Here is a 23,963-nt window from a genome sequence, read left to right as displayed (position 1 = left end):
TGAGGTGAGATAAGGAGATAAAATTTAGCTCCTACGAACTGTGAGGAGTACAGCATTACTCAGATGTTAGAGAACATCTAGCTGCAACCAAAGATGGTCCTTGCAATGAGAATCAGTGCTGTCAGGAGAGGAGGGGAGGATAGTGAGAGAAAGAGGGAGAAAATGAGAGGCGGGCTGACTGGTTTCCTAAATTTGAGTTGCATCCACCAGATGGCAATCTCCACAAAGGATCAAATCCTCACTAGGATCTCTGCAGAGCAAAGGAAATAAACTGGACTCAGGTTTTTCAGATGTTTTTAGATATTGTATGAAATTGGTCTAAAAAAACAAGCTTGTATTTAAATAGAAACCCCTGGGCTGGACTTCCTTACACTTAACTGCACATTCTCAGGAATGACAACTTTAGCAGAAACACTGACTCCAGCATAACAGCCGGCAGGGAGCAGGATGCAGTGATTGACATGCCTGATATCCAATCGGAGCAAAAATTTCTGAGCACCGCCCTATGAGCAGGGAGCATCCCGTTTCGGGTTGGTTGAGCTGCAGAGTCTGGGATAAAAAGGAGAGTGGGGAGCAGCAGAGAGTCAGAGAGAGAGAGACAGAGAAGAAGCAGCATTTACACACCTGTCTATCAGCTCAGGTAAGGACAGGGCAATTGACAGGAGATCCCAACTGTAATAACAATTCAATTTGTTAATTATAGAAAAATCTGAGCATTCGTGCTGTAAAATTATATTCTAGCATTATTTTACGATAAAGTGAGCAGATTTCAAAATATTTCTTTTCTGATCTTCCATTAAAAAAGAAAAGAATGGGGGTGGGGTGCGGGCAAAAACAAATTTGTTTACCGAACGCAATAAACGTTTTCCATGCCTTTGAAGCCCCGGGGACCTTTGCTATTCCTACTGTGATCTGATCTGATGGTGTTAAAAACAGTTTGGAAGAAGGGCGATTAAGTATGGGTTGCCAGCTATTGCGAAATAATATTCAGAATAACATTTTTCTGTGTTGTATCTGTTTATAAAACTCAGTTTAGTAAAAGCAATATTTCAAACATTCGAATAGAAGTCCGGATTTTTTTCTAGTCTCTCCCAGAGTTACCAGCTCAGTTTATTCTCTGCCCTGCAGCAGAGGACAGAGATTTATGAAGTCACTATTGAGTTTTTACTTTCAAGAGGAGCCGGATGGTATGCTGCAAAGTATTCGAATTAATGTTGATCCATTTCAGAAGGAAAGCTTGTTGCTGTTAAAGCAAATGTTAGAACCATGAAGGCGGGTGCGTGACGGGGGAGACCTCATTTTTTTCTTCATCATATTGTAATCCAGAATGTGAATTAATCCAGCCTGTGAAAGAAGCAGCTCAGTGTTTTGTCTGAGCAAATACAATATCTTCAACCCAAAGGAGAACTTCACAGTTTCAGTGCCTCACACTCTGGAGAGGAGACATTCTGCTTTTTTGAATGAATTTCATCAGTACAAGCCCACTCCCTAGGCAGCAGTTCACAGTTACTGAGTCTTAGTAAAATAACTATAGGAAAATGAGGGGTTAAATGCATTCACTGGTTTCAGTCCTTCAGTCAGTGACTGTACCCACCCTTGGTTAGGTAGTCAAGAGTTGTTAAGGACACAAGCTCTTATCAAGCCCTTCCTCACTTCTCTTCTGCTGCCTTCTCCCTCACCTACTTCTCCTTCCCCTGTGCCACCCCTAGCTGTTCCTCCTCTCCCCTTTTTCAGTCCCTTTCTCACTCCTCTCATTCCTCCTTCTCTCCTCCCCACCCCCCCACTCCCCGACCCAACCATGATCATCCAAACATTCCCCTTGTCACAGAGATAAAAACAAAAAAACTGTGGATGCTGGAAATCCAAAACAAAAACAAAAACAGAATTACCTGGAAAAACTCAGCAGGTCTGGCAGCATCGGCGGAGAAGAAAAGAGTTCCCCTTGTCACAATGTTTGTGCTTGATAGTCTCCTTGTCAACATCACCAGCTGCTTTCCCAGTGATTCCAAATGCTCCTTTTACTGGCCAGTAGGTTAAATAATGGCATGAGGCAGGACCCTTGCACACACCCCTTGCACACACACACACACACACACACATACAAATACACATACACACACGTGCACACAAATACAGGCAGACCCCTTGCACACACACACGCACATACAAATGCACACACACGTGCACACACAAATACACACACACAAATACACACACTCTCTCACACACACACAAATCCACACACACATTCTCACACCCACACAAATACATGTGCAAACACACAAATACATGGGCACCAACACACAAATACACACAAAAATACACACACACAGATACACATACACACACTGAAATAGGATTTTCCTGAGTCAAGGAACAATTTTAAAGCACAGCTAGTTAATTTTGCATCATCAACACCAACATTTATTTAGATTACATTTTAAACAGAGTAAAACTCAGTGAGCTTGCAGACGAGCAGGGGAGAGACTTCATCCTGAGTGAGACACAGCCAGACTGAGTGTGGGTATTGGCAGTTTGGTGCACAGTAGGAATTCAGTGCAGAGGGGAATAGGTGCTATTTGCATTTGTTCTTTGCTATCCAATTTCTTAAATCTTCAGGGAGTGGTCTTACCCTGCTGCAGCAGTAGAGGCTAAAAGGGAGAGAAATGACTGGTAAGTAGTGGGTAAGGCCGGGTAAGTATTTAGTACTTTTATCGCTTATAGTTTAAGGTCTTTTTTCTGGTTTATAGTTGTATATTCCATAGTAGCAAGGATCAGGAAAGAAGGGCCCTCGAGTAATTCACTTAAAAGGTTTAATTTAAAGGGATAAGTCATGGCAGGAGAGCTCAAAGCTGTGGTGTGCTCCTTGTGCTCCATGTGGGATGCCGGGAATATTTCCAGTGCCCGGGACCAGCATGTGTTCAGGAAGTATGTCCAGCTGCAGCTCCTGGAAGCTCAGGTTTCAGAACTGGAATGGCGGCTGGGGACACAGTGGAGCATCCACGAGTCTGAGAGCATCGTGGATAGTATGTTTAGAGAGGTGGTCACACCACAGCTGAAGGGACTTGAGGAAGGAAGGGAATGGGTGATCAGGCAGTCCAAGAGAAATAGGCAGGTAGTTCAGGAGTCCCTTGGGATCACACTCGCAAATCTGTATTTCATTTTTGAGGCTGATGAGGGTGCTGGTTCCTCTAGGGAGTGCAAACAGAGCAAAGCTTCTGGAACCACAAGCAGCCTGTCTGTACAGAAAGAGAGAAAAAGCAATAGTAATAGGGGATTCTATAGTCAGGGGAACAGATAGGCGCTACTGTGGCCATCAACGTGACTCCAGGATGGTGTGTTGCCTCCCTGGTGCCAAGGTCCAGGATGTCACTGAACAGCTGCAGAGCATCTTGAGGGGGGAGAGTAATAAGGCAGAGGTCATGGGACATGTTGATACCAATATCATAGGTAAAAAGAGGGATGAGGTCTTGCATCAAGAATTCAGGGAGTTTGGCAGTAGACTGAAAAGTAGGACCTCTCGTGGAGTAATCTCTGGACTAGTCCCACTGCCACATGCTAGTGAAGACAAATAGGAGAATAGCGCAGATGAATACGTGGCTTAAAAGTTGGTGCAGGAGGAAGGGTTTTACACTCCTGGATCACTGGGACCATTTCTGGGGAAGGTGGGACCTGTACACGCAGGATGATCGACATCTGAACCAGAGTGGGACTAACCTCCTTGCGGGCGGGTTTGATATTGCTGTTGGGAGGAGTTTAAACTACTTTGGCATGGGCAGGGGACACAGAATGTTAACAAAATAGGGATATATAATACAGTAAAACAATCAAGTCAGAGGGAGTACAGTTGCATTAAGTTTCAAGGGACTAAGGCAAGGCTGGATGGCCTCTACTTTAATGCCAGGAGTGTTACAGGTAAAACGGATAAGTTAAGGGTGAGGATTGACACGTGGAATTATGATATAGTAGCCATCACAGAGACGTGGTTGAGGGAGGGGCAGGATTGGCAGCTCAGTATTCCGGTATATAGAATCTTCAGGCGAGATAGGGGAGGGGGTAAAAGAGGAGGAGGCATTGCATTATTAGTTAAGGAGTCAGTTACTGCAGTAAGGAGAGATGATATCTTGGAGGGGGCATCGAATGAAGCTTTGTGGGTAGAGCTTAAGAATAAAAAAGCCACATTGTTAGGAGTTTATTATAGATCCCCAGATAGTCAGCAGGAAATTGAGGACCAAATGTGTGCACAATTTGTGGAGGTGTGTAAAAACAATAACAATAGGGTAATTATATTAGGTGATTTCAACTTTCCCAACATTAATTGGGATAGACATAGTGTTAAGGGCTTGGATGGAGTGGATTTCTTGAAATGTGTACAGGAGAACTTTTTAGGTCAATATGTAGGGGGTCCAACAAGGGACGGTGCAGTACTAGACCTAATTCTGGGGAGTGAAGCCAGACAGGTGGCTGAGGTGATGGTGGGAGAGGATTTTAGAGATAGCGACCACAATGTGGTACAATTTAAGCTTGTTAAGGACAAAGAATTAGACAAATTGCAAAAAAAAACTTTGGATTGGGGGAGAGTGGATTTGAGTAAAATAAGGCAGGATCTAGCCAAGATGGACTGGGAACAGCTACTTGTGGGGAAGTCTACAGACGAGCTGGAGGGAGGGGGTTGGGGGGTGGGGGGGGGGTGGGGGCGGGTGCGATCTAAAAGGAAATGGGGAGGGTCCAGAATCAACATATTTCCCCTAGGGTGATAGGAAGGAGTAACAAGCCCAGAGAACCATGGATGACCAGAGATATTCAGGTTACGATGAGAAGGAAAAGAGAGGCTTTTAGCAGGTACAAGGAAAGCAAATCAGCAGAGGCATTAGTGGAGTACAGATAGTGCAGGGTGGAGTAAAAAAAGGAATTCGGAGAGCAATGAGGGGATATGAGAAAACTCAGGCTGGTAAAAGTCAGGAAAATCCCAAAATATTCTGTAAGTATATCACTGGGAAGAGAATAACCAGGGAAAGGTAGGGCTCATTAGGGACCAAGAGGGCAATCTATGAGTGGAACCAGAGGGCATCGCTAAAGTGTTGAATGAATACTTCACATCTATCTTCAGCCAAGAGAAAGAGGATGAAGGTATGAGACTCGGGGAGAGAGATTGCAAGGTTCTTGAGTAAATTGATATAGGGAGTGACAATGTATTGGGGGTGTTGGCAGGCTTAAAAGTGGATAAATCCCCAGGTCCAGATGATTTGTGTCCCAGACTGCTGAGGGAGGCAAGGGAGGAGATCACAGGGGCTCTGACCCAAATTTTTAATTCCTCTCTAGCCACGGGAGAGGTGCCAGAGGACTGGAGAACAGCTAATGTGGTTCCGCTGTTTAAGAAGGATTGTAGAGATAAGCCAGAGAAGTACAGATCAGTGAGTCTCACGTCAGTGGCAGGGAAACTATTGGAGAAAATTCTGAAGGAGAGAATCTACCTCTACTTGGAGAGGCAAGGTTTGATCAGGGATAGTCAGCATGGCTTTGTCAGAGGGAGGTCATGCCTAACAAATTTGATTGAATTTTTTGAGGAGGTGACCAGGTGTGTAGATGAGGGTAGTGACCAGGTGTGTAGATGAGGGTAGTGTAGTTGAGGTAGTTTATATGGATTTCAGCAAAGCCTTTGACAAGGCCCCACATAGGAGACTTATAAAGAAAGCAAATGCACATGGGATACAGGTTAATTTGATAAGGTGGATTCAAAATTGGCTTAGTTGTAGGAGACAGAGGGTGATAACAGAAGGCTGCTTTAGTGACTGGAAACCAGTGTCCAATGGCATACCACAGGGATGTGTGCTCTGTCCCCTATTATTCGTCATTTATATAAATGACATAGATGACTATGTGGGGGGTAGGATTAGTAAGTTTGCAGATGACACAAAGATTGGCCAGATGGTTAACAGTGAGGTTGAATGTCTTGGGCTACAGGTAGATATAGATGGGATGGTCAAATGGGCAGATAAGTGGCAGCTGGAATTTAACCCTGAAAAGTGCGAGGTGATAGACTTTTGGAAGGAGTAATTTGACAAGGAAGTATTCAATGAACGTCATGACACTAGGAAGTTCTGAGAAACAAAGGGACCTTGGCGTGTGTGTCCATAGATCTCTGAAGGCGGAGGGGCAGGTTAGTGGGGTGGTGAAAAAGGCATATGGGACACTTGCCTTTGTCAATCAAGGCATAGATTACAAAAGTAGAGAGGTGATGTTGGAGTTGTATAGAACCTTGGTGAGGCCACAGGAGATTCACCAGGATGTTGCCTGAGATGAAACGTTTAAGTTATGAAGAGAGGTTGGATAGACTTGGGTTGGTTTTGTTGGAGCAGAGAAGACTGAGGGGCAACCTAATCAAAGTGTACACGATGATGAGGGGCATGGACAGGGAGCAGCTGTTCCCTTTAGTTGAAGGGTCATTCACGAGGGGGCATAAGTTCAAGGTGAGGGGCAGGAGGTTTAGGGGGGATGGTTGGAAAAACTTTTTTACCCAGAGGGTGGTGACGGTCTGGAATGCGCTGCCTGGGAGGGTGGTGGAGGTGGGTTACCTCACATCCTTTAAAAAGTACCTGGATGAGGATTTGACACGTCATAACATTCAAGGCTCTGGGCCAAGTGCTGGTAAATGGGATTAGGTAGGTAGGTCAGGTGTTTCTCATGTGTCAGTGCAGACTCGATGGGCCGAAGGGCCTCTTCTGCACTGTGTGATTCTGCGAAAACATTTCTCAAGTGCATAACCAGTCAAAATTTGACACTGAGCCAAAGAAATAGATATTAGGACAGGTGACTAATGACCTGCTCAAAGGCATTGATTTTAAGGATTACCTTAACGGGTGAGAGAGAAGAAAAGAGGTTTAGGGATGGAATCCACTATTTAGAGCCCGGGCAACTGAAGACAAGCTGAAGGCCACCAACTCCCTAAGTAAGTGCTTTTCTCCTCAACCTAAGCTACTCTGTATGAGCTTGTCCAGACTTTCTGAAACACAAGAAAATTCTTAATGGTAGGATCACAACTTAACTTCTGTGTCACAGAGAGAGAGACAGAGGGATGCCCAAGAGTGCCAAAGAGAGAGTGAGTACCAGAGAGAGAGAGAGGGAGAGAGAGCCAGAGAGAGAGCCAGAGAGAGAGGGAGAGAGAGAGAGAGCCAGAGAGAGAGGGAGAGAGAGAGAGTGCCAGAGAGAGAGAGGGAGAGAGTGCCAGAGAGAGAGAGGGAGAGAGTGCCAGAGAGAGAGAGGGAGAGAGTGCCAGAGAGAGAGAGACAGAGTGAGAGAGTGCCAGAGAGAGAGAGAGAGATGGAGAGAGTGCCAGAGAGAGCGAGAGGGAGAGAGTGCCAGAGAGAGGGAGAGAGTGCCAGAGAGAGAGAGAGAGAGGGAGAGAGTGCCAGAAAGTGAGAGAGAGGGAGAGAGTTTCAGAAAGAGAGAGAGAGGGGGAGAGAGTGCCAGAGAGAGAGAGAAGGGGAGAGAGAGTGCCAGAGAGAGAGAGAGAGGGAAAGAGTGCCAGAGAGAGAGAGAGGGAAAGAGTGCCAGAGAGAGAGAGAGGGAAAGAGTGCCAGTGAGAGAGATAGAGTGGGAGAGAGTGCCAGTGAGAGAGAGAGGGAGAGAGTGCCAGAGAGAGAGAGAGAAAGAGAGAGGGAGAGAGTGCCAGAGAGAGAGAGAGAGAGGGGGAGAGAGTGCCACAGAGAGAGAGAGAGAGGGGGGGAGAGTGCCAGAGAGAGAGAGAGAGAGGGAGAGAATGCCAGAGGGAGAGAGAGAGGGAGAGAGTGCCACAGAGAGAGAGAGAGAGAGAGAGAGGGAGAGAGTGCCAGAGAGAGAGAGAGAGAGAGAGAGGGAGAGAGTGCCAGAGGGAGAGAGAGAGGGAGAGAGTGCCAGAGGGAGAGAGTGCCAGAGAGAGAGAAAGAGGGAGAGAGTGCCAGAGAGAGAGAGAGGGGGGGAGAGAGAGTGAGAGAGGGAGAGAGTGCCAGAGAGAGAGAGAGAGATGGAGAGAGTGCCAGAGAGTGAGGGAGACGGAGAGAGTGCCAGAGAGTGAGGGAGACGGAGAGAGTGCCAGAGAGAGAGGGAGAGGGAGAGAGTGCCAGAGAGAGAGGGAGAGGGAGAGAGTGCCAGAGAGAGAGGGAGAGGGAGAGAGTGCCAGAGAGAGAGGGAGAGAGGGAGAGAGTGCCAGAGAGAGAGAGAGGGAGAGAGTGCCAGGGAGAGAGAGAGAGTGAGAGAGTGCCAGAGAGAGAGAGAGAGAGGGAGAGAGTGCCAGAGAGAGTGAGAGGGAGAGAGTGCCAGGGAGAGAGAGAGAGGGAGAGAGTGCCAGAGAGAGAGAGGGAGGGAGAGAGTGCCAGAGAGAGAGAGGGAGGGAGAGAGTGCCAGAGAGAGAGAGGGGGGGGAGAGAGTGCCAGAGAGAGAGAGGGAGAGAGTGCCAGATAGAGAGAGAGAGAGGGAGGGAGTGCCAGATAGAGAGAGAGAGAGAGGGAGGGAGTGCCAGAGAGAGAGAGAGGGAGAGATTGACAGAGAGAGAGGGAGAGAGTGCCAGAAAGTGAGAAAGAGGGAGAGAGGTCCAGAAAGTGAGAGAGAGAGAGAGAGAGAGAGGGAGAGAGTGCCAGAGAGAGAGAGAGATGGAAAGAGTGCCAGAGAGAGAGAGGGAGAGAGTGCCAGTGAGAGAGAGTGTGAGGGAGAGAGTGCCAGTGAGAGAGAGAGAGAGAGAGAGAGAGAGAGCCTGAGTGCAGAGAAAGGGGAGAGAGTGAGTGGCAGAGAGAGAAGGAGAGAGTGAGTGGCAGAGAGAGAGAGAGGGAGAGAGTGCCAGAGAGAGAGGGAGAAAGTGCCAGAGAGAGAGAGAGTGAGGGAGTGCCAGAGAGAGAGAGAGAGGGAGAGAGTGCCAGAGAGAGAGAGAGGGAGTGCCAGAGAGAGAGAGAGAGAGAGAGTGCCAGAGAGAGAGAGAGAGAGTGCCAGAGAGAGAGAGAGAGAGTGCCAGAGAGAGAGAGAGAGAGTGCCAGAGAGAGAGAGGGAGAGAGTGCCAGAGGGATAGAGAGGGAGAGAGTGCCAGAGGGAGAAAGAGGGCGGGAGTACCAGAGGGAGAGAGAGGGAGGGAGTTCCAGAGAGAGATAGATGGGGAGAGAGTGCCAGAGAGAGAGAGAGAGAGAGACGGAGACAGTGCCAGAGAGAGAGAGAGAGAGGGAGAGAGAGTGCCAGAGAGAGAGAGAGAGAGAGAGAGGGAGAGAGTGCCAGAGAGAGAGAGGGAGAGGGAGAGAGTGCCAGAGAGAGGGAGAGAAGGAGAGGGAGAGAGTGCCAGGGAGAGAGAGAGAGGGAGAGGGAGTGCCAGAGAGAGAGAGATAGAGACAGTGCCAGAGAGAGGTAGAAAGGGAGAGAGTGCCAGGGAGAGGGAGAGAGTGCCAGAGAGAGAGAGGGAGAGAGAGAGGGAGAGAGTGCCAGAGGGAGAGAGAGAGGGAGAGAGTGCCAGAGGGAGAGAGAGAGGGAGAGAGTGCCAGAGGGAGAGAGAGAGGGAGAGAGTGCCAGAGAGAGAGAAAGAGGGAGAGAGTGCCAGAGAGAGAGGGAGAGGGGGAGAGAGAGTGCCAGAGAGAGAGACAGAGAGGGGGAGAGAGCCAGAGAGAGAGAGAGAGAGAGAGAGAGGGAGAGAGTGCCAGAGAGAGAGAGAGAGAGGGAGAGAGTGCCAGAGAGAGAGGGGGATAGAGTGCCAGAGAGAGAGGGGGATAGAGTGCCAGAGAGAGAGGGGGATAGAGTGCCAGAGAGAGGGGGATAGAGTGCCAGAGAGAGGGGGATAGAGTGCCAGAGAGAGAGAGGGAGAGAGTGCCAGAGAGAGAGAGGGAGAGAGTGCCAGAGAGAGAGGGGGATAGAGTGCCAGAGAGAGAGGGGGATAGAGTGCCAGAGAGAGAGGGAGAGAGTGCCAGAGAGAGGGAGAGAGAGGGAGAGTGCCAGAGAGAGAGGGAGAGAGTGCCAAAAAGTGAGAGAGAGGGAGAGAGAGTGCCAGAGAGAGAGAGAGAGAGGGAAAGAGTGCAAGAGAGAGAGAGAGTGCCAGTGAGAGAGAGAGGGAGAGGGAGAGAGTGCCAGAGAGAGGGAGAAAGTGCCAGAGAGAGAGGGGGAGAGAGTGCCAGAAAGTGAGAGAGAGGGAGAGAGTGCCGTACAGAGAGAGAGAGAGGGAGAGAGTGCCAGAAAGGGAGAGAGAGGGAGAGAGTGCCAGAGAGAGAGAGAGAGGGAGAGAGTGCCAGAGAGAGAGAGAGGGAGAGAGTGCCAGAGAGAGAGAGAGGGAGAGAGTGCCAGAGAGAGAGAGAGAGGGAGAGAGTGCCAGAGAGAGAGAGAGAGAGAGGGAGCGAGTGCCAGAGAGAGTGAGAGTGTGAGGGAGTGCCAGAGAGAGAGAGAGGGAGAGAGTGCCAGCGAGAGAGGGAGAGAGTGCCAGAAAGTGACAAAGAGGGAGAGAGATCCAGAAAGTGAGATAGAGAGAGAGACGGAGAGAGTGCCAGAGAGAGAGAGATGGAAAGAGTGCCAGAGAGAGAGAGATGGAAAGAGTGCCAGAGAGAGAGAGACGGAGAGAGTGCCAGTGAGAGAGAGAGTGAGGGAGAGAGTGCCAGAGAGAGAGAGAGAGCCTGTGTGCAGAGAATGCGGGAGAGAGTGAGTGGCAGAGAGAGAAGGAGAGAGTGAGTGGCAGAGAGAGAGAGAGGGAGAGAGTGCCAGAGAGAGAGAGGGAGAGAGTGCCAGAGAGAGAGAGAAGGAGAGTGCCAGAGAGAGAGAGAGAGAGGGGGGGAGAGAGTGCCAGAGAGAGATAGAGAGAGAGAGAGATAGAGGGGGAGAGAGTGCCAGAGAGAGAGGGAGAGAGAGGGAGAGAGTGCCAGAGAGAGAGCGGGAGAGAGGGTAAGAGTGCCAGAGAGAGAGAGAGGGAGAGAGTGCCAGTGAGAGAGAGAGGGAGAGAGTGCCAGAGAGAGAGAGGGGGAGATAGAGAGAGAGAGAGTGTCAGAGAGAGAGAGATAGGGAGAGATAGCCAGAGAGAGAGATAGGGAGAGATAGCCAGAGAGAGAATGAGAGAGAGAGAGAGGTAGGGATTGCCAGAGAGAGAGAGAGAGGTAGGGATTGCCAGAGAGAGAGCGAAAGAGAGAGTGCCAGAGAGAGAGGGAGAGGGAGAGAGTGCCAGAGAGAGAGGGAGAGGGAGAGGGAGTGAGTGCAAGAGAGAGAGGGAGAGGGAGAGAGTGCCAGAGAGAGAGGGAGAGGGAGAGATTGCCAGAGAGAGAGGGAGAGGGAGAGAGTGCCAGAGAGAGAGGGAGAGGGAGAGAGTGCCAGAGAGAGAGGGAGAGGGAGAGGGAGTGAGTGCAAGAGAGAGAGGGAGAGGGAGAGAGTGCCAGAGAGAGAGGGAGAGGGAGAGAGTGCCAGAGAGAGAGAGAGAGGGAGAGAGTGCCAGAGGGAGAGCGGGATAGAGTGCCAGAGAGAGAGAGAGAGGGAGAGAGTGCCAGAGAGAGAGGGAGAGAGTGCCAGAGAGAGGGAGAGAGAGGGAGAGTGCCAGAGAGAGAGGGAAAGAGTGCCAAAAAGTGAGAGGGGGAGAGAGTGCCAGAGAGAGAGAGGGGGAGAGAGAGTGCCAGAAAGAGAGAGAGAGAGGGCAAGAGTGCAAGAGAGAGAGAGAGTGCCAGTGAGAGAGAGAGGGAGAGGGAGAGAGTGCCAGAGAGAGGGAGAGAGTGCCAGAGAGAGGGAGAGAGTGCCAGAGAGAGGGAGAGAGTGCCAGAGAGAGAGGGGGAGAGAGTGCCATACAGAGAGAGAGAGAGGGAGAGAGTGCCAGAAAGTGAGAGAGAGGGAGAGGGTTCCAGAGAGAGAGAGAGAGGGAGAAAGTGCCAGAGAGAGAGAGAGGGAGGGAGTGCCAGAGAGAGAGAGAGAGGGAGGGAGTGCCAGAGAGAGAGAGAGAGTGAGGGAGTGCCAGAGAGAGAGAGAGAGAGAGGGAGAGAGTGCCAGCGAGAGAGGGAAAGAGTGCCAGAAAGTGACAAAGAGGGAGAGAGATCCAGAAAGTGAGATAGAGAGACGGAGAGAGTGCCAGAGCGAGAGAGATGGAAAGAGTGCCAGAGAGAGAGAGAGGGAGAGAGTGCCAGTGAGAGAGAGAGTGAGGGAGAGAGTGCCAGAGAGAGAGAGAGAGAGGGGGAGAGAGAGTGCCAGAGAGAGCGAGGGAAAGAGTGCCAGAGAGAGAGAGAGCGAAAGGGAGAGAGTGCCAGAGAGAGAGGGAGAGAGTGCCAGAGAGAGAGAGAGAGGGAGAGAGTGCCAAAGAGAGAGCGAGAGAGAGAGGGAGAGAGTGCCAGAGAGAGAGAGAGGGAGAGTGTGCCTGAGAGAGAGGGGGAGAGATTTCCAGAGAGAAGAGAGAGAGGGAGAGAGATTCAGAGAGAGAAAGAGAGAGTGCCAGAGAGAGGAAGAGGGAGAGGATGCCAGAGGGAGAGACTACCAGAGAGATAGGGAGTGCCAGAGAGAGAGAGAGAGAGAGAGAGCAAGAGAGAGTTGGGAGAGAGTGCCAGAGAGAGAGAGAGAGAGAGAGGGAGAGAGTGCCAGAGAGAGATAGAGGGTGAGAGTGCTAGAGAGAGAGAGAGAGGGAAAGAGTGCCACAGACAGAGAGAGGGAGAGAGTGAGGGAGAGAGTGCCAGTGAGAAAGAGAGAGAGTGGGTGAGAGAGAGAGAGAGAGCCTGAGTGCAGAGAAAGCGGGAGAGAGTGAGTGGCAGAGAGGGAGAGAGAGAGAGAGGGAGAGAGTGCCAGAGAGAGAGAGGGTGAGAGTGCTAGAGAGAGAGAGAGAGGGAAAGAGTGCCACAGACAGACAGAGGGAGAGAGAGAGGGAGAGAGTGCCAGAGAGAGAGTGTGAGGGAGAGAGTGCCAGAGAGAGAGAGAGAGGGGGGGGGGGAGAGAGTGCCAGAGAGAGATAGAGAGAGAGAGATAGAGGGGGAGAGAGTGCCAGAGAGAGAGGGACAGAGAGGGAGAGAGTGCCAGAGAGAGAGAGAGGGAGAGAGTGCCAGAGAGAGAGGGAGAGAGAGAGTGCCAGAGAGAGAGAGAGAGAGAGGGAGAGAGTGCCAGAGAGAAAGAGAGCGAAAGGGAGAGAGTGCCAGAGAGAGAGGGAGAGAGTGCCAGAGAGAGAGAGAGAGAGGGAGAGAGTGCCAAAGAGAGAGCGAGAGAGAGAGGGAGAGAGTGCCAGAGAGAGAGAGAGGGAGAGTGTGCCTGAGAGAGAGGGGGAGAGATTGCCAGAGAGAAGAGAGAGAGGGAGAGAGATTCAGAGAGAGAAAGAGAGAGTGCCAGAGAGAGGAAGAGGGAGAGGATGCCAGAGGGAGAGACTACCAGAGAGATAGGGAGTGCCAGAGAGAGAGAGAGAGAGAGAGAGAGCAAGAGAGAGTTGGGAGAGAGTGCCAGAGAGAGAGAGAGAGGGAGAGAGTGCCAGAGAGAGAGAGGGTGAGAGTGCTAGAGAGAGAGAGAGAGGGAAAGAGTGCCACAGACAGAGAGAGGGAGAGAGTGAGGGAGAGAGTGCCAGTGAGAAAGAGAGAGAGTGGGTGAGAGAGAGAGAGAGAGCCTGAGTGCAGAGAAAGCGGGAGAGAGTGAGTGGCAGAGAGAGAGAGAGGGAGAGAGTGCCAGCGAAAGAGGGAGAGAGTGCCAGCGAAAGAGGGAGAGAGTGCCAGAGAGAGAGAGGGAGAGAGTGCCAGAGAGAGAGAGGGAGAGAGTGCCAGAGAGGGAGAGAGAGAGAGAGGGTAAGAGTGCCAGAGAGAGAGAGAGGGAGGGAGTGCCAGTCAGAGAGAGAGGGAGAGAGTGCCAGAGAGAGAGAGGGAGATAGAGGGAGAGAGTGTCAGAGAGAGAGAGAGATAGGGAGAGATAGCCAGAGAGAGAGAGAGAGAGATAGGCAGAGATAGCCAGAGAGAGAGAGAGAGAGAGAGGTAGAGATTGCCAGAGAGAGAGAGAGTGAGAGAGTGCCAGAGTGAGAGAGAGAGGGAGAGTGTGCCAGAGTGAGAGAGAGATGGAGAGAGTGCCTGAGAGAGAGAGGGAGAGAGTGCCAGAGTGAGAGAGAGAGAGAGGGAGAGAGTGCCAGAGAGAGAGAGAGGGAGAGAGTGCCAGAGAGAGAGAGAGAAGGAGAGAGTGCCAGAGAGAGAGAGAGAGTGCCAGAGTGAGAGAGAGAGAGGGGGAGAGAGTGCCAGTGTGAGAGAGAGAGAGAGGGAGAGAGTGCCAGAGAGAGAGAGAGAGAGGGGGAGAGAGTGCCAGTGTGAGAGAGAGAGAGAGAGAGAGGGAGGGAGAGAGTGCCAGAGAGAGAGAGGGAGGGAGAGAGTGCCAGAGAGAGAGGGAGAGGGAGAGAGTGCCAGAGAGAGAGAGAGAGAGAGGGAGAGAGTGCCAGAGAGAGAGAGAGGGAGAGAGTGCCAGAGAGAGAGGGAGAGGGGGAGAGTGCCAGAGAGAGAGGGAGAGGGGGAGAGTGCCAGAGAGAGAGGGAGAGGGAGAGAGTGCCAGAGAGAGAGGGAGAGGGAGAGAGTGCCAGAGAGAGAGAGAGAGGGAGAGAGTGCCAGAGAGAGAGGGAGTGGGAGAGAGTGCCAGAGAGAGAGGGAGAGGGAGAGAGTGCCAGAGAGAGAGAGAGAGGGAGAGAGTGCCAGAGAGAGAGAGAGAGAGGGAGAGAGTGCCAGAGAGAGAGAGAGAGAGGGAGAGAGTGCCAGAGAGAGAGGGGGATAGAGTGCCAGAGAGAGAGGGGGATAGAGTGCCAGAGAGAGGGGGATAGAGTGCCAGAGAGAGAGGGAGAGAGTGCCAGAGAGAGAGAGGGAGAGAGTGCCAGAGAGAGAGAGGGAGAGAGTGCCAGAGAGAGAGAGGGAGAGAGTGCCAGAGAGAGAGGGGGATAGAGTGCCAGAGAGAGAGGGAGAGAGTGCCAGAGAGAGGGAGAGAGAGGGAGAGTGCCAGAGAGAGAGGGAGAGAGTGCCAAAAAGTGAGAGAGAGGGAGAGAGAGTGCCAGAGAGAGAGAGAGAGAGGGAAAGAGTGCAAGAGAGAGAGAGAGTGCCAGTGAGAGAGAGAGGGAGAGGGAGAGAGTGCCAGAGAGAGGGAGAAAGTGCCAGAGAGAGAGGGGGAGAGAGTGCCAGAAAGTGAGAGAGAGGGAGAGAGTGCCGTACAGAGAGAGAGAGAGGGAGAGAGTGCCAGAGAGAGAGAGAGAGGGAGAGAGTGCCAGAGAGAGAGAGAGAGGGAGAGAGTGCCAGAGAGAGAGAGATGGAGAGAGTGCCAGAGAGAGAGAGAGGGAGAGAGTGCCAGAGAGAGAGAGAGAGGGAGAGAGTGCCAGAGAGAGAGAGAGAGAGAGGGAGAGAGTGCCAGAGAGAGTGAGAGTGTGAGGGAGTGCCAGAGAGAGAGAGAGGGAGAGAGTGCCAGCGAGAGAGGGAGAGAGTGCCAGAAAGTGACAAAGAGGGAGAGAGATCCAGAAAGTGAGATAGAGAGAGAGACGGAGAGAGTGCCAGAGAGAGAGAGATGGAAAGAGTGCCAGAGAGAGAGAGATGGAAAGAGTGCCAGAGAGAGAGAGACGGAGAGAGTGCCAGTGAGAGAGAGAGTGAGGGAGAGAGTGCCAGAGAGAGAGAGAGAGCCTGTGTGCAGAGAATGCGGGAGAGAGTGAGTGGCAGAGAGAGAAGGAGAGAGTGAGTGGCAGAGAGAGAGAGAGGGAGAGAGTGCCAGAGAGAGAGAGGGAGAGAGTGCCAGAGAGAGAGAGAAGGAGAGTGCCAGAGAGAGAGAGAGGGGGGGAGAGAGTGCCAGAGAGAGATAGAGAGAGAGAGAGATAGAGGGGGAGAGAGTGCCAGAGAGAGAGGGAGAGAGAGGGAGAGAGTGCCAGAGAGAGAGCGGGAGAGAGGGTAAGAGTGCCAGTGAGAGAGAGAGGGAGAGAGTGCCAGTGAGAGAGAGAGGGAGAGAGTGCCAGAGAGAGAGAGGGGGAGATAGAGAGAGAGAGAGTGTCAGAGAGAGAGAGATAGGGAGAGATAGCCAGAGAGAGAGATAGGGAGAGATAGCCAGAGAGAGAATGAGAGAGAGAGAGAGGTAGGGATTGCCAGAGAGAGAGAGAGAGGTAGGGATTGCCAGAGAGAGAGAGAGAGGTAGGGATTGCCAGAGAGAGAGCGAGAGAGAGAGTGCCAGAGAGAGAGGGAGAGGGAGAGAGTGCCAGAGAGAGAGGGAGAGGGAGAGGGAGTGAGTGCCAGAGAGAGAGGGAGAGGGAGAGAGTGCCAGAGAGAGAGGGAGAGGGAGAGATTGCCAGAGAGAGAGGGAGAGGGAGAGAGTGCCAGAGAGAGAGGGAGAGGGAGAGAGTGCCAGAGAGAGAGGGAGAGGGAGAGGGAGTGAGTGCAAGAGAGAGAGGGAGAGGGAGAGAGTGCCAGAGAGAGAGGGAGAGGGAGAGAGTGCCAGAGAGAGAGAGAGAGGGAGAGAGTGCCAGAGGGAGAGCGGGATAGAGTGCCAGAGAGAGAGAGAGAGGGAGAGAGTGCCAGAGAGAGAGGGAGAGAGTGCCAGAGAGAGGGAGAGAGAGGGAGAGTGCCAGAGAGAGAGGGAAAGAGTGCCAAAAAGTGAGAGAGGGAGAGAGTGCCAGAGAGAGAGAGGGGGAGAGAGAGTGCCAGAAAGAGAGAGAGAGAGGGCAAGAGTGCAAGAGAGAGAGAGAGTGCCAGTGAGAGAGAGAGGGAGAGGGAGAGAGTGCCAGAGAGAGGGAGAGAGTGCCAGAGAGAGGGAGAGAGTGCCAGAGAGAGGGAGAGAGTGCCAGAGAGGGAGAGAGTGCCAGAGAGAGAGGGGGAGAGAGTGCCATACAGAGAGAGAGAGAGGGAGAGAGTGCCAGAAAGTGAGAGAGAGGGAGAGGGTTCCAGAGAGAGAGAGAGAGGGAGAAAGTGCCAGAGAGAGAGAGAGGGAGGGAGTGCCAGAGAGAGAGAGAGAGGGAGGGAGTGCCAGAGAGAGAGAGAGAGTGAGGGAGTGCCAGAGAGAGAGAGAGAGAGAGGGAGAGAGTGCCAGCGAGAGAGGGAAAGAGTGCCAGAAAGTGACAAAGAGGGAGAGAGATCCAGAAAGTGAGATAGAGAGACGGAGAGAGTGCCAGAGCGAGAGAGATGGAAAGAGTGCCAGAGAGAGAGAGAGGGAGAGAGTGCCAGTGAGAGAGAGAGTGAGGGAGAGAGTGCCAGAGAGAGAGAGAGAGAGAGTGAGAGAGAGAGGGAGCCTGAGTGCAGAGAAAGCGGGGAGAGTGAGTGGCAGAGAGAGGAGAGAGTGAGTGACAGAGAGAGAGAGAGAGAGAGAGTGCCAGAGAGAGAGAGAGTGAGGGAGAGAGTGCCAGTGAGAGAGAGAGAGAGAGTGAGTGGGTGAGAGAGAGAGAGAGAGCCTGAGTGCAGAGAAAGCGGTTGAGAGTGAGTGGCAGAGGGAGAAGGAGAGAGTGAGTGGCAGAGAGAGAGAGAGTGAGGGAGTGCCAGAGAGAGAGGGAGAGGGATTTCCAGAGAGAGAGAGAGAGAGGGAGAGAGTGCCAGAGAGGGAGAGAGAGGGAGAGAGTGCCAGAGAGGGAGAGAGAGGGAGAGAGTGCCAGAGAGAGAGAGAGAGGGAGAGAGTGCCAGAGAGAGAGGGAGAGGGAGAGAGAGAGGGAGAGGGAGAGAGTGCCAGAGAGCGAGGGAGAGGGAGAGAGTGCCAGAGAGAGAGGGAGAAGGAGAGAGTGCCAGAGAGAGAGAGAGAGGGAGAGAGTGCTAGAGAGAGAGAGAGAGGGAGAGAGTGCCAAAGAGAGAGAGGGAGAGAGTGCCTAAGAGAGAGAGTGAGAGGGAGAGAGTGCCAGAGAGAGAGAGAGAGAGAGAGGGAGGGAGTGCCAGAGAGAGAGAGAGAGGGATAGAATGTGAGAGAGAGAGGGAGAGAGTGCCAGAGAGAGAGGGAGAGAGTGCCAGAGAGAGAGGGAGAGAGTGCCTGAGAGAGAGAGAGAGAGGGAGAGAGTGTCAGAGAGGGGGAGAGAGAGAGGGAGAGAGTGCCAGAGAGGGAGAGAGAGGGAGAGAGTGCCAGAGAGGGAGAGAGAGGGAGAGAGTGCCAGAGAGGGAGAGAGAGGGAGAGAGTGCCAGAGAGGGATAGAGAGGGAGAGAGTGCCAGAGAGGGAGAGACGGGGGAGAGAGTGCCAGAGAGAGCGAGAGAGGAAAAAAGTGCCAGAGAAAGAGCGAGAGAGGGAGGGGGTGCCATAGAGAGAGAGAGAGAGGCAGAGAGTGCCAGCGAGAGAGAGAGAGGCAGAGAGTGCCAGAGAGAGAGCAGAGTGAGAGAGTGCCAGAGAGAGAGTAGAGTGAGAGAGTGCCAGAGAGAGAGGGAGAGGGATTTGCACAGAGAGAGGGACAGAGTGCCACAGAGAGAGAAAGTGAGAGTGCCACCGAGAGAGAGAGGGAGAGAGTGCCAGAGAGAGAGAGAGGGAGAGAGTGCCAGGGAGAGAGGGAGTGAGTGCCAGAGAGAAAGAGAGGAAGAGGGAGAGAGTGTCAGAGAGAGAGAGAGAAGGAGAGCGAGAGAGTGCCAGAGAGAGAGGGAGCGAGTGCCAGAGAGAGAGAGAGAGAGGCAGAGAGTGCCAGAGAGAGAGAGAGAGGGAGAGAGTGCCAGAAAGAGAGCAGAGTGAGAGAGTGCCAGAGAGAGTGAGTGGGAGAGAGTACCAGAGAGAGAGGGAGAGGGATTTCCAGAGAGAGAGAGAGGGAGAGAGTGCCAGAGAGGGAGAGAGAGGGAGAGAGTGCCAGAGAGGGAGAGAGAGGCAGAGTGAGAGAGAGGCATGGAGAGAGAGAGAGGCAGAGAATGCCAGAGAGAGAGAGGGAGGGAGAGTGCCAGAGAGAGAGAGAGGGAGAGAGAGTGCCAGAGAGAGAGAGGGGGAGATAGAGAGAGAGAGAGTGTCAGAGAGAGAGAGATAGGGAGAGATAGCCAGAGAGAGAGATAGGGAGAGATAGCCAGAGAGAGAATGAGAGAGAGAGAGAGGTAGGGATTGCCAGAGAGAGAGAGAGAGGTAGGGATTGCCAGCGAGAGAGAGAGAGAGGCAGAGAGTGCCAGAGAGAGAGAGGCAGAGAGTGCCAGAGAGCGAGAGAGAGGGAGAGGGTGCCAGAGAGAGAGGGAGAGGGAGAGAGTGCCAGAGAGAGAGAGAGAGGGAGAGAGTGCCAGAGAGAGAGAGAGGGAGAGAGTGCCAGAGAGAGAGAGAGAGGGAGAGAGTGCCAGAGAGAGAGGGAGAGGGAGAGAGTGCCAGAGAGAGAGGGAGAGGGAGAGTGTGCCAGAGAGAGAGGGAGAGGGAGAGAGTGCCATAGAGAGAGAGAGGGAGAGAGTGCCAAAGAGAGAGAGAGAGAGGGAGAGAGTGCCAAAGAGAAAGAGAGAGAGGGAGAGAGTGCCAGAGAGAGAGAGAGGGAGATAGTGCCAGGGTGTGCGAGGGAGAGGGAGAGAGTGCCAGAGAGAGGGATAGAGTGCCAGATAGAGAGAGAGAGGGAGAGAGTGCCAGAGAGAGGGAGAGAGTGCCAGAGAGAGAGAGAGAGGGAGAGAGTGCCAGAGAGCGAGGGAGAGCGAGAGAGTGCCAGAGAGAGAGAGCGAGAGAGTGCCAGAGAGAGAGAGAGTGCCAGTGAGAGAGAGAGGGAGAGGAGAGGAGAGTGCCAGAGAGAGGGAGGAGAGTGCCAGAGAGAGGGAGAGAGTGCAGAGAGAGGGAGAGAGTGCCAGAGAGAGGGAGAGAGTGCCAGAGAGAGAGGGGGAGAGAGTGCCATACAGAGAGAGAGAGAGGGAGAGAGTGCCAGAAAGTGAGAGAGAGGGAGAGGGTTCCAGAGAGAGAGAGAGAGGGAGAGAGTGCCAGAGAGAGAGAGAGGGAGGGAGTGCCAGAGAGAGAGAGAGAGGGAGGGAGTGCCAGAGAGAGAGAGAGAGTGAGGGAGTGCCAGAGAGAGAGAGAGAGAGGGAGAGAGTGCCAGCGAGAGAGGGAAAGAGTGCCAGAAAGTGACAAAGAGGGAGAGAGATCCAGAAAGTGAGATAGAGAGACGGAGAGAGTGCCAGAGCGAGAGAGGTGGAAAGAGTGCCAGAGAGAGAGAGAGGGAGAGAGTGCCAGTGAGAGAGAGAGTGAGGGAGAGAGTGCCAGAGAGAGAGAGAGAGAGAGTGAGAGAGAGAGGGAGCCTGAGTGCAGAGAAAGCGGGGAGAGTGAGTGGCAGAGAGAGGAGAGAGTGAGTGACAGAGAGAGAGAGAGAGAGAGAGTGCCAGAGAGAGAGAGAGTGAGGGAGAGAGGTGCCAGTGAGAGAGAGAGAGAGAGTGAGTGGGTGAGAGAGAGAGAGAGAGCCTGAGTGCAGAGAAAGCGGTTGAGAGTGAGTGGCAGAGGGAGAAGGAGAGAGTGAGTGGCAGAGAGAGAGAGAGTGAGGGAGTGCCAGAGAGAGAGGGAGAGGGATTTCCAGAGAGAGAGAGAGAGAGGGAGAGAGTGCCAGAGAGGGAGAGAGAGGGAGAGAGTGCCAGAGAGGGAGAGAGAGGGAGAGAGTGCCAGAGAGAGAGAGAGAGGGAGAGAGTGCCAGAGAGAGAGGGAGAGGGAGAGAGAGAGGGAGAGGGAGAGAGTGCCAGAGAGCGAGGGAGAGGGAGAGAGTGCCAGAGAGAGAGGGAGAAGGAGAGAGTGCCAGAGAGAGAGAGAGAGGGAGAGAGTGCCAGAGAGAGAGAGAGAGAGGGAGAGAGTGCCACAGAGAGAGAGGGAGAGAGTGCCAGAGAGAGGGAGAGGGAGAGAGTGCCAGAGAGAGAGAGAGAGAAGGAGAGCGAGAGAGTGCCAGAGAGAGAGGGAGAGAAAGTGCTAGAGAGAGAGGGAGAGAGTGCCAGAGAGAGAGGGAGAGAGTGCCAGAGAGAGAGGGAGAGAGTGCCTGAGAGAGAGAGAGAGGGAGAGAGTGCCAGAGAGAGAGAGAGAGAGAGGGAGAGAGTGCCAGAGAGAGAGAGAGAGGGAGAGAGTGCCAGAGAGAGAGAGAGGTAGAGAGTGCCAGAGAGACAGAGAGAGGGAGAGAGTGCCAGAGAGAGAGAGAGAGGGAGAGAGTGCCAGAGAAAGGGAGAGAGAGGGCGAGAGTGCCAATGAGAGAGGGAGAGAGGGAAAGAGTGCCAGAGAGAGAGAGAGAGGGAGAGAGTGCCAGAGAGAGAGAGAGAGGGAGAGAGTGCCACAGAGAGAGAGGGAGAGAGTGCCACAGAGAGAGAGGGAGAGAGTGCCAGGGAGAGGGAGAGAGTGCCAGAGAGAGGGAGAGAGGGAGAGAGTGCGAAAGAGAGATGGAGGGAGAGGGAGAGATTGCCAAAGAGAGAGAGAGAGAGGGAGAGAGTGCCAGAGAGAGAGAAAGGGAGAGAGTGCCAGGGAGTGAGAGGGAGAGGGCGAGAGTGCCAGAGAGAGGGATAGAGTGCCAGATAGAGAGAGAGAGAGGGAGAGAGTGGCAGAGAGAGGGAGAGAGTGCCAGAGAGTGGGAGAGAGTGCCAGAGAGAGAGAGAGAGGGAGAGAGTCCCAGAGAGAGAGAGGAGAGCGAGAGAGTGGCAGAGAGAGAGAGAGAGGGAGAGAGTGCGAAAGAGAGATGGAGGAAGAGAGTGCCAGAGAGAGAGAGATGGAGAGAGTGCCAGAGGGAGAGAGATGGAGAGAGTGCCAGAGAGAGAGAGATAGTCCCAGAGAGAGAGAGAGAGAGAGTGCCAGAGAGAGAGAGAGGGAGAGAGGGAGAGAGCGCCACAGAGAGAGAGGGAGAGAGTGAGAGAGAGAAGGAGAGGGTCAGAGTGCCAAAGAGAGAGAGAGGGAGAGTGTGCCAGAGAGAGAGAGTGGGAGAGAGTGCCAGAGGGAGAGAAAGAGAGGTAGAGAGTGCCAGAGGGAGAGAGAGAGGGAGGGAGTCCCAGAGGGAGAGAGATAGTCCCAGAGAGAGAGAGAGAGAGAGTGCCAGAGAGGGAGAGAGAGAGAGAGTGGGAGAGAGTGCCACAGGGAGAGAGTGAGAGAGAGAGGGAGAGGGAGAAAGTGCCAGAGAGAGAGAGAGAGAAGGAGAGCGAGAGAGTGCCAGAGAGAGAGCGAGAGAGTGCCAGAGAGAGAGCGTGAGAGAGAGAGAGAGGGAGAGAGTGCCAGAGAGAGAGAGAGGGAGAGAGTGCCAGAGAGAGAGAGAGAGGGAGAGAGTGCCAGAGAGAGAGGGAGAGGGAGAGAGTGCCAGAGAGAGAGGGAGAGGGAGAGTGTGCCAGAGAGAGAGGGAGAGGGAGAGAGTACCATAGAGAGAGAGAGGGAGAGAGTGCCAAAGAGAGAGAGAGAGAGGGAGAGAGTGCCAAAGAGAAAGAGAGAGAGGGAGAGAGTGCCAGAGAGAGAGAGGGGGAGATAGTGCCAGGGAGTGAGAGGGAGAGGGAGAGAGTGCCATTGAGAGGGATAGAGTGCCAGATAGAGAGAGAGGGAGGGAGAGAGTGCCAGAGAGAGGGAGAGAGTGCCAGAGAGAGAGAGAGGGAGAGAGTGCCAGAGAGAGAGAAGGAGAGCGAGAGAGTGCCAGAGAGAGAGAGAGAGGGAGAGAGTGCCAGAGAGAGAGAAAGGGAGAGAGTGCCAGGGAGTGAGAGGGAGAGGGCGAGAGTGCCAGAGAGAGGGATAGAGTGCCAGATAGAGAGAGAGAGAGGGAGAGAGTGCCAGAGAGAGGGAGAGAGTGCCAGAGAGAGAGAGAGGGAGAGAGTCCCAGAGAAAGAGAGAAGGAGAGCGAGAGAGTGGCAGAGAGAGAGAGAGAGGGAGAGAGTGCGAAAGAGAGATGGAGGAAGAGAGTGCCAGAGAGAGAGAGATGGAGAGAGTGCCAGAGGGAGAGAGATGGAGAGAGTGCCAGAGAGAGAGAGATAGTCCCAGAAAGAGAGAGAGAGAGAGTGCCAGAGAGGGAGAGAGGGAGAGAGGGAGAGAGCGCCACAGAGAGAGAGGGAGAGAGTGAGAGAGAGAAGGAGAGGGTCAGAGTGCCAAAGAGAGAGAGAGGGAGAGTGTGCCAGAGAGAGAGAGTGGGAGAGAGTGCCAGAGGGAGAGAAAGAGAGGTAGAGAGTGCCAGAGGGAGAGAGAGAGGGAGGGAGTCCCAGAGGGAGAGAGATAGTCCCAGAGAGAGAGAGAGAGAGTGCCAGAGAGGGAGAGAGAGAGAGAGAGTGGGAGAGAGTGCCACAGGGAGAGAGTGAGATAGAGAGGGAGAGGGAGAAAGTGCCAGAGAGAGAGAGAGAAGTAGAGCGAGAGAGTGCCAGAGAGAGAGCGTGAGAGTGCCAGAGAGAGATCGAGAGAGTGCCAGAGAGAGATCGAGAGAGTGCCAGAGAGAGAGGGAGAGAGTGCCAGAGAGAGAGGGAGAGAGTGCCAGAGAGAGAGAGAGAGAGTGCCAGAGGAGAGGGAGAGAGTGCCAGAGAGAGAGGGGGAGAGAGTGCCAGAGAGAGGGAGAGAGTGCCAGAGAGAGAGAGAGAGAGGGAGAGAGTGCCAAAGAGAGAGAGAGAGGGAGAGAGTGCCAGAGAGAGAGAGAGAGGGAGAGAGTGCCAGAGAGAGAGTGAGAGGGAGAGGGTGCCAGAGAGCGAGGGAGAGGGAGAGAGTACCAGAGAGCGAGGGAGAGGGAGAGAGTACCAGAGAGCGAGGGAGAGGGAGATAGTGCCAGAGAGCGAGGGAGAGGGAGATAGTGCCAGAGAGCGAGGGAGAGGGAGAGAGTACCAGAGAGAGTGGGAGAGGAAGAGAGTGCCAGAGAGAGAGAGTGTGAGAGAGTGCCAGAGAGAGAGAGTGTGAGAGAGTGCCAGAGAGAGAGAGTGTGAGAGAGTGCCAGAGAGAGAGAGAGGGAGAGAGTGCCAGAGAGAGAGAGAGGGAGAGAGTGGCAGAGAGAGAGAGAGGGAGAGAGTTCCAGAGAGAGAGAGAGTTCCAGAGAGAGATGGAGGGGGATAGTGCCAAAGAGAGAGAGAGAGGGAGAGAGTGCCAGAGAGAGAGAGAGATGGAGAGAGTGCCAGAGAGAGGGAGAGAGTGCCAGAGAAAGGGAGAGAGAGGGCGAGAGTGCCAGAGAGAGAGAGAGAGGGAGAGAGTGCCAGAGAGAGAGAGAGAGGGAGAGAGTGCCAGAGAGAGG

The 23,963-nt window shown here is 53.2% G+C and overlaps 1 long non-coding RNA gene across 1 annotated transcript in view; it reads left to right on the top strand.

The window, feature by feature from the left end:
• Positions 1 to 434: 434 nt before the first annotated feature.
• Positions 435 to 23,963, top strand: part of LOC121281740 — a 180,350-nt gene continuing 156,821 nt past the window's right edge. The window contains exon 1 of the long non-coding RNA XR_005943920.1: positions 435 to 640. This is a non-coding gene — a long non-coding RNA (uncharacterized LOC121281740). The remainder of the gene's footprint in view (positions 641 to 23,963) is intronic.

The sequence above is a fragment of the Carcharodon carcharias genome, chromosome 9 (genome assembly GCF_017639515.1).
Source record: "Carcharodon carcharias isolate sCarCar2 chromosome 9, sCarCar2.pri, whole genome shotgun sequence".
In the NCBI taxonomy this organism is placed as follows: domain Eukaryota; kingdom Metazoa; phylum Chordata; class Chondrichthyes; order Lamniformes; family Lamnidae; genus Carcharodon; species Carcharodon carcharias.
Note: the sequence above shows the minus strand (reverse complement) of the source record. Positions and strands in the feature narration are given on the sequence as shown.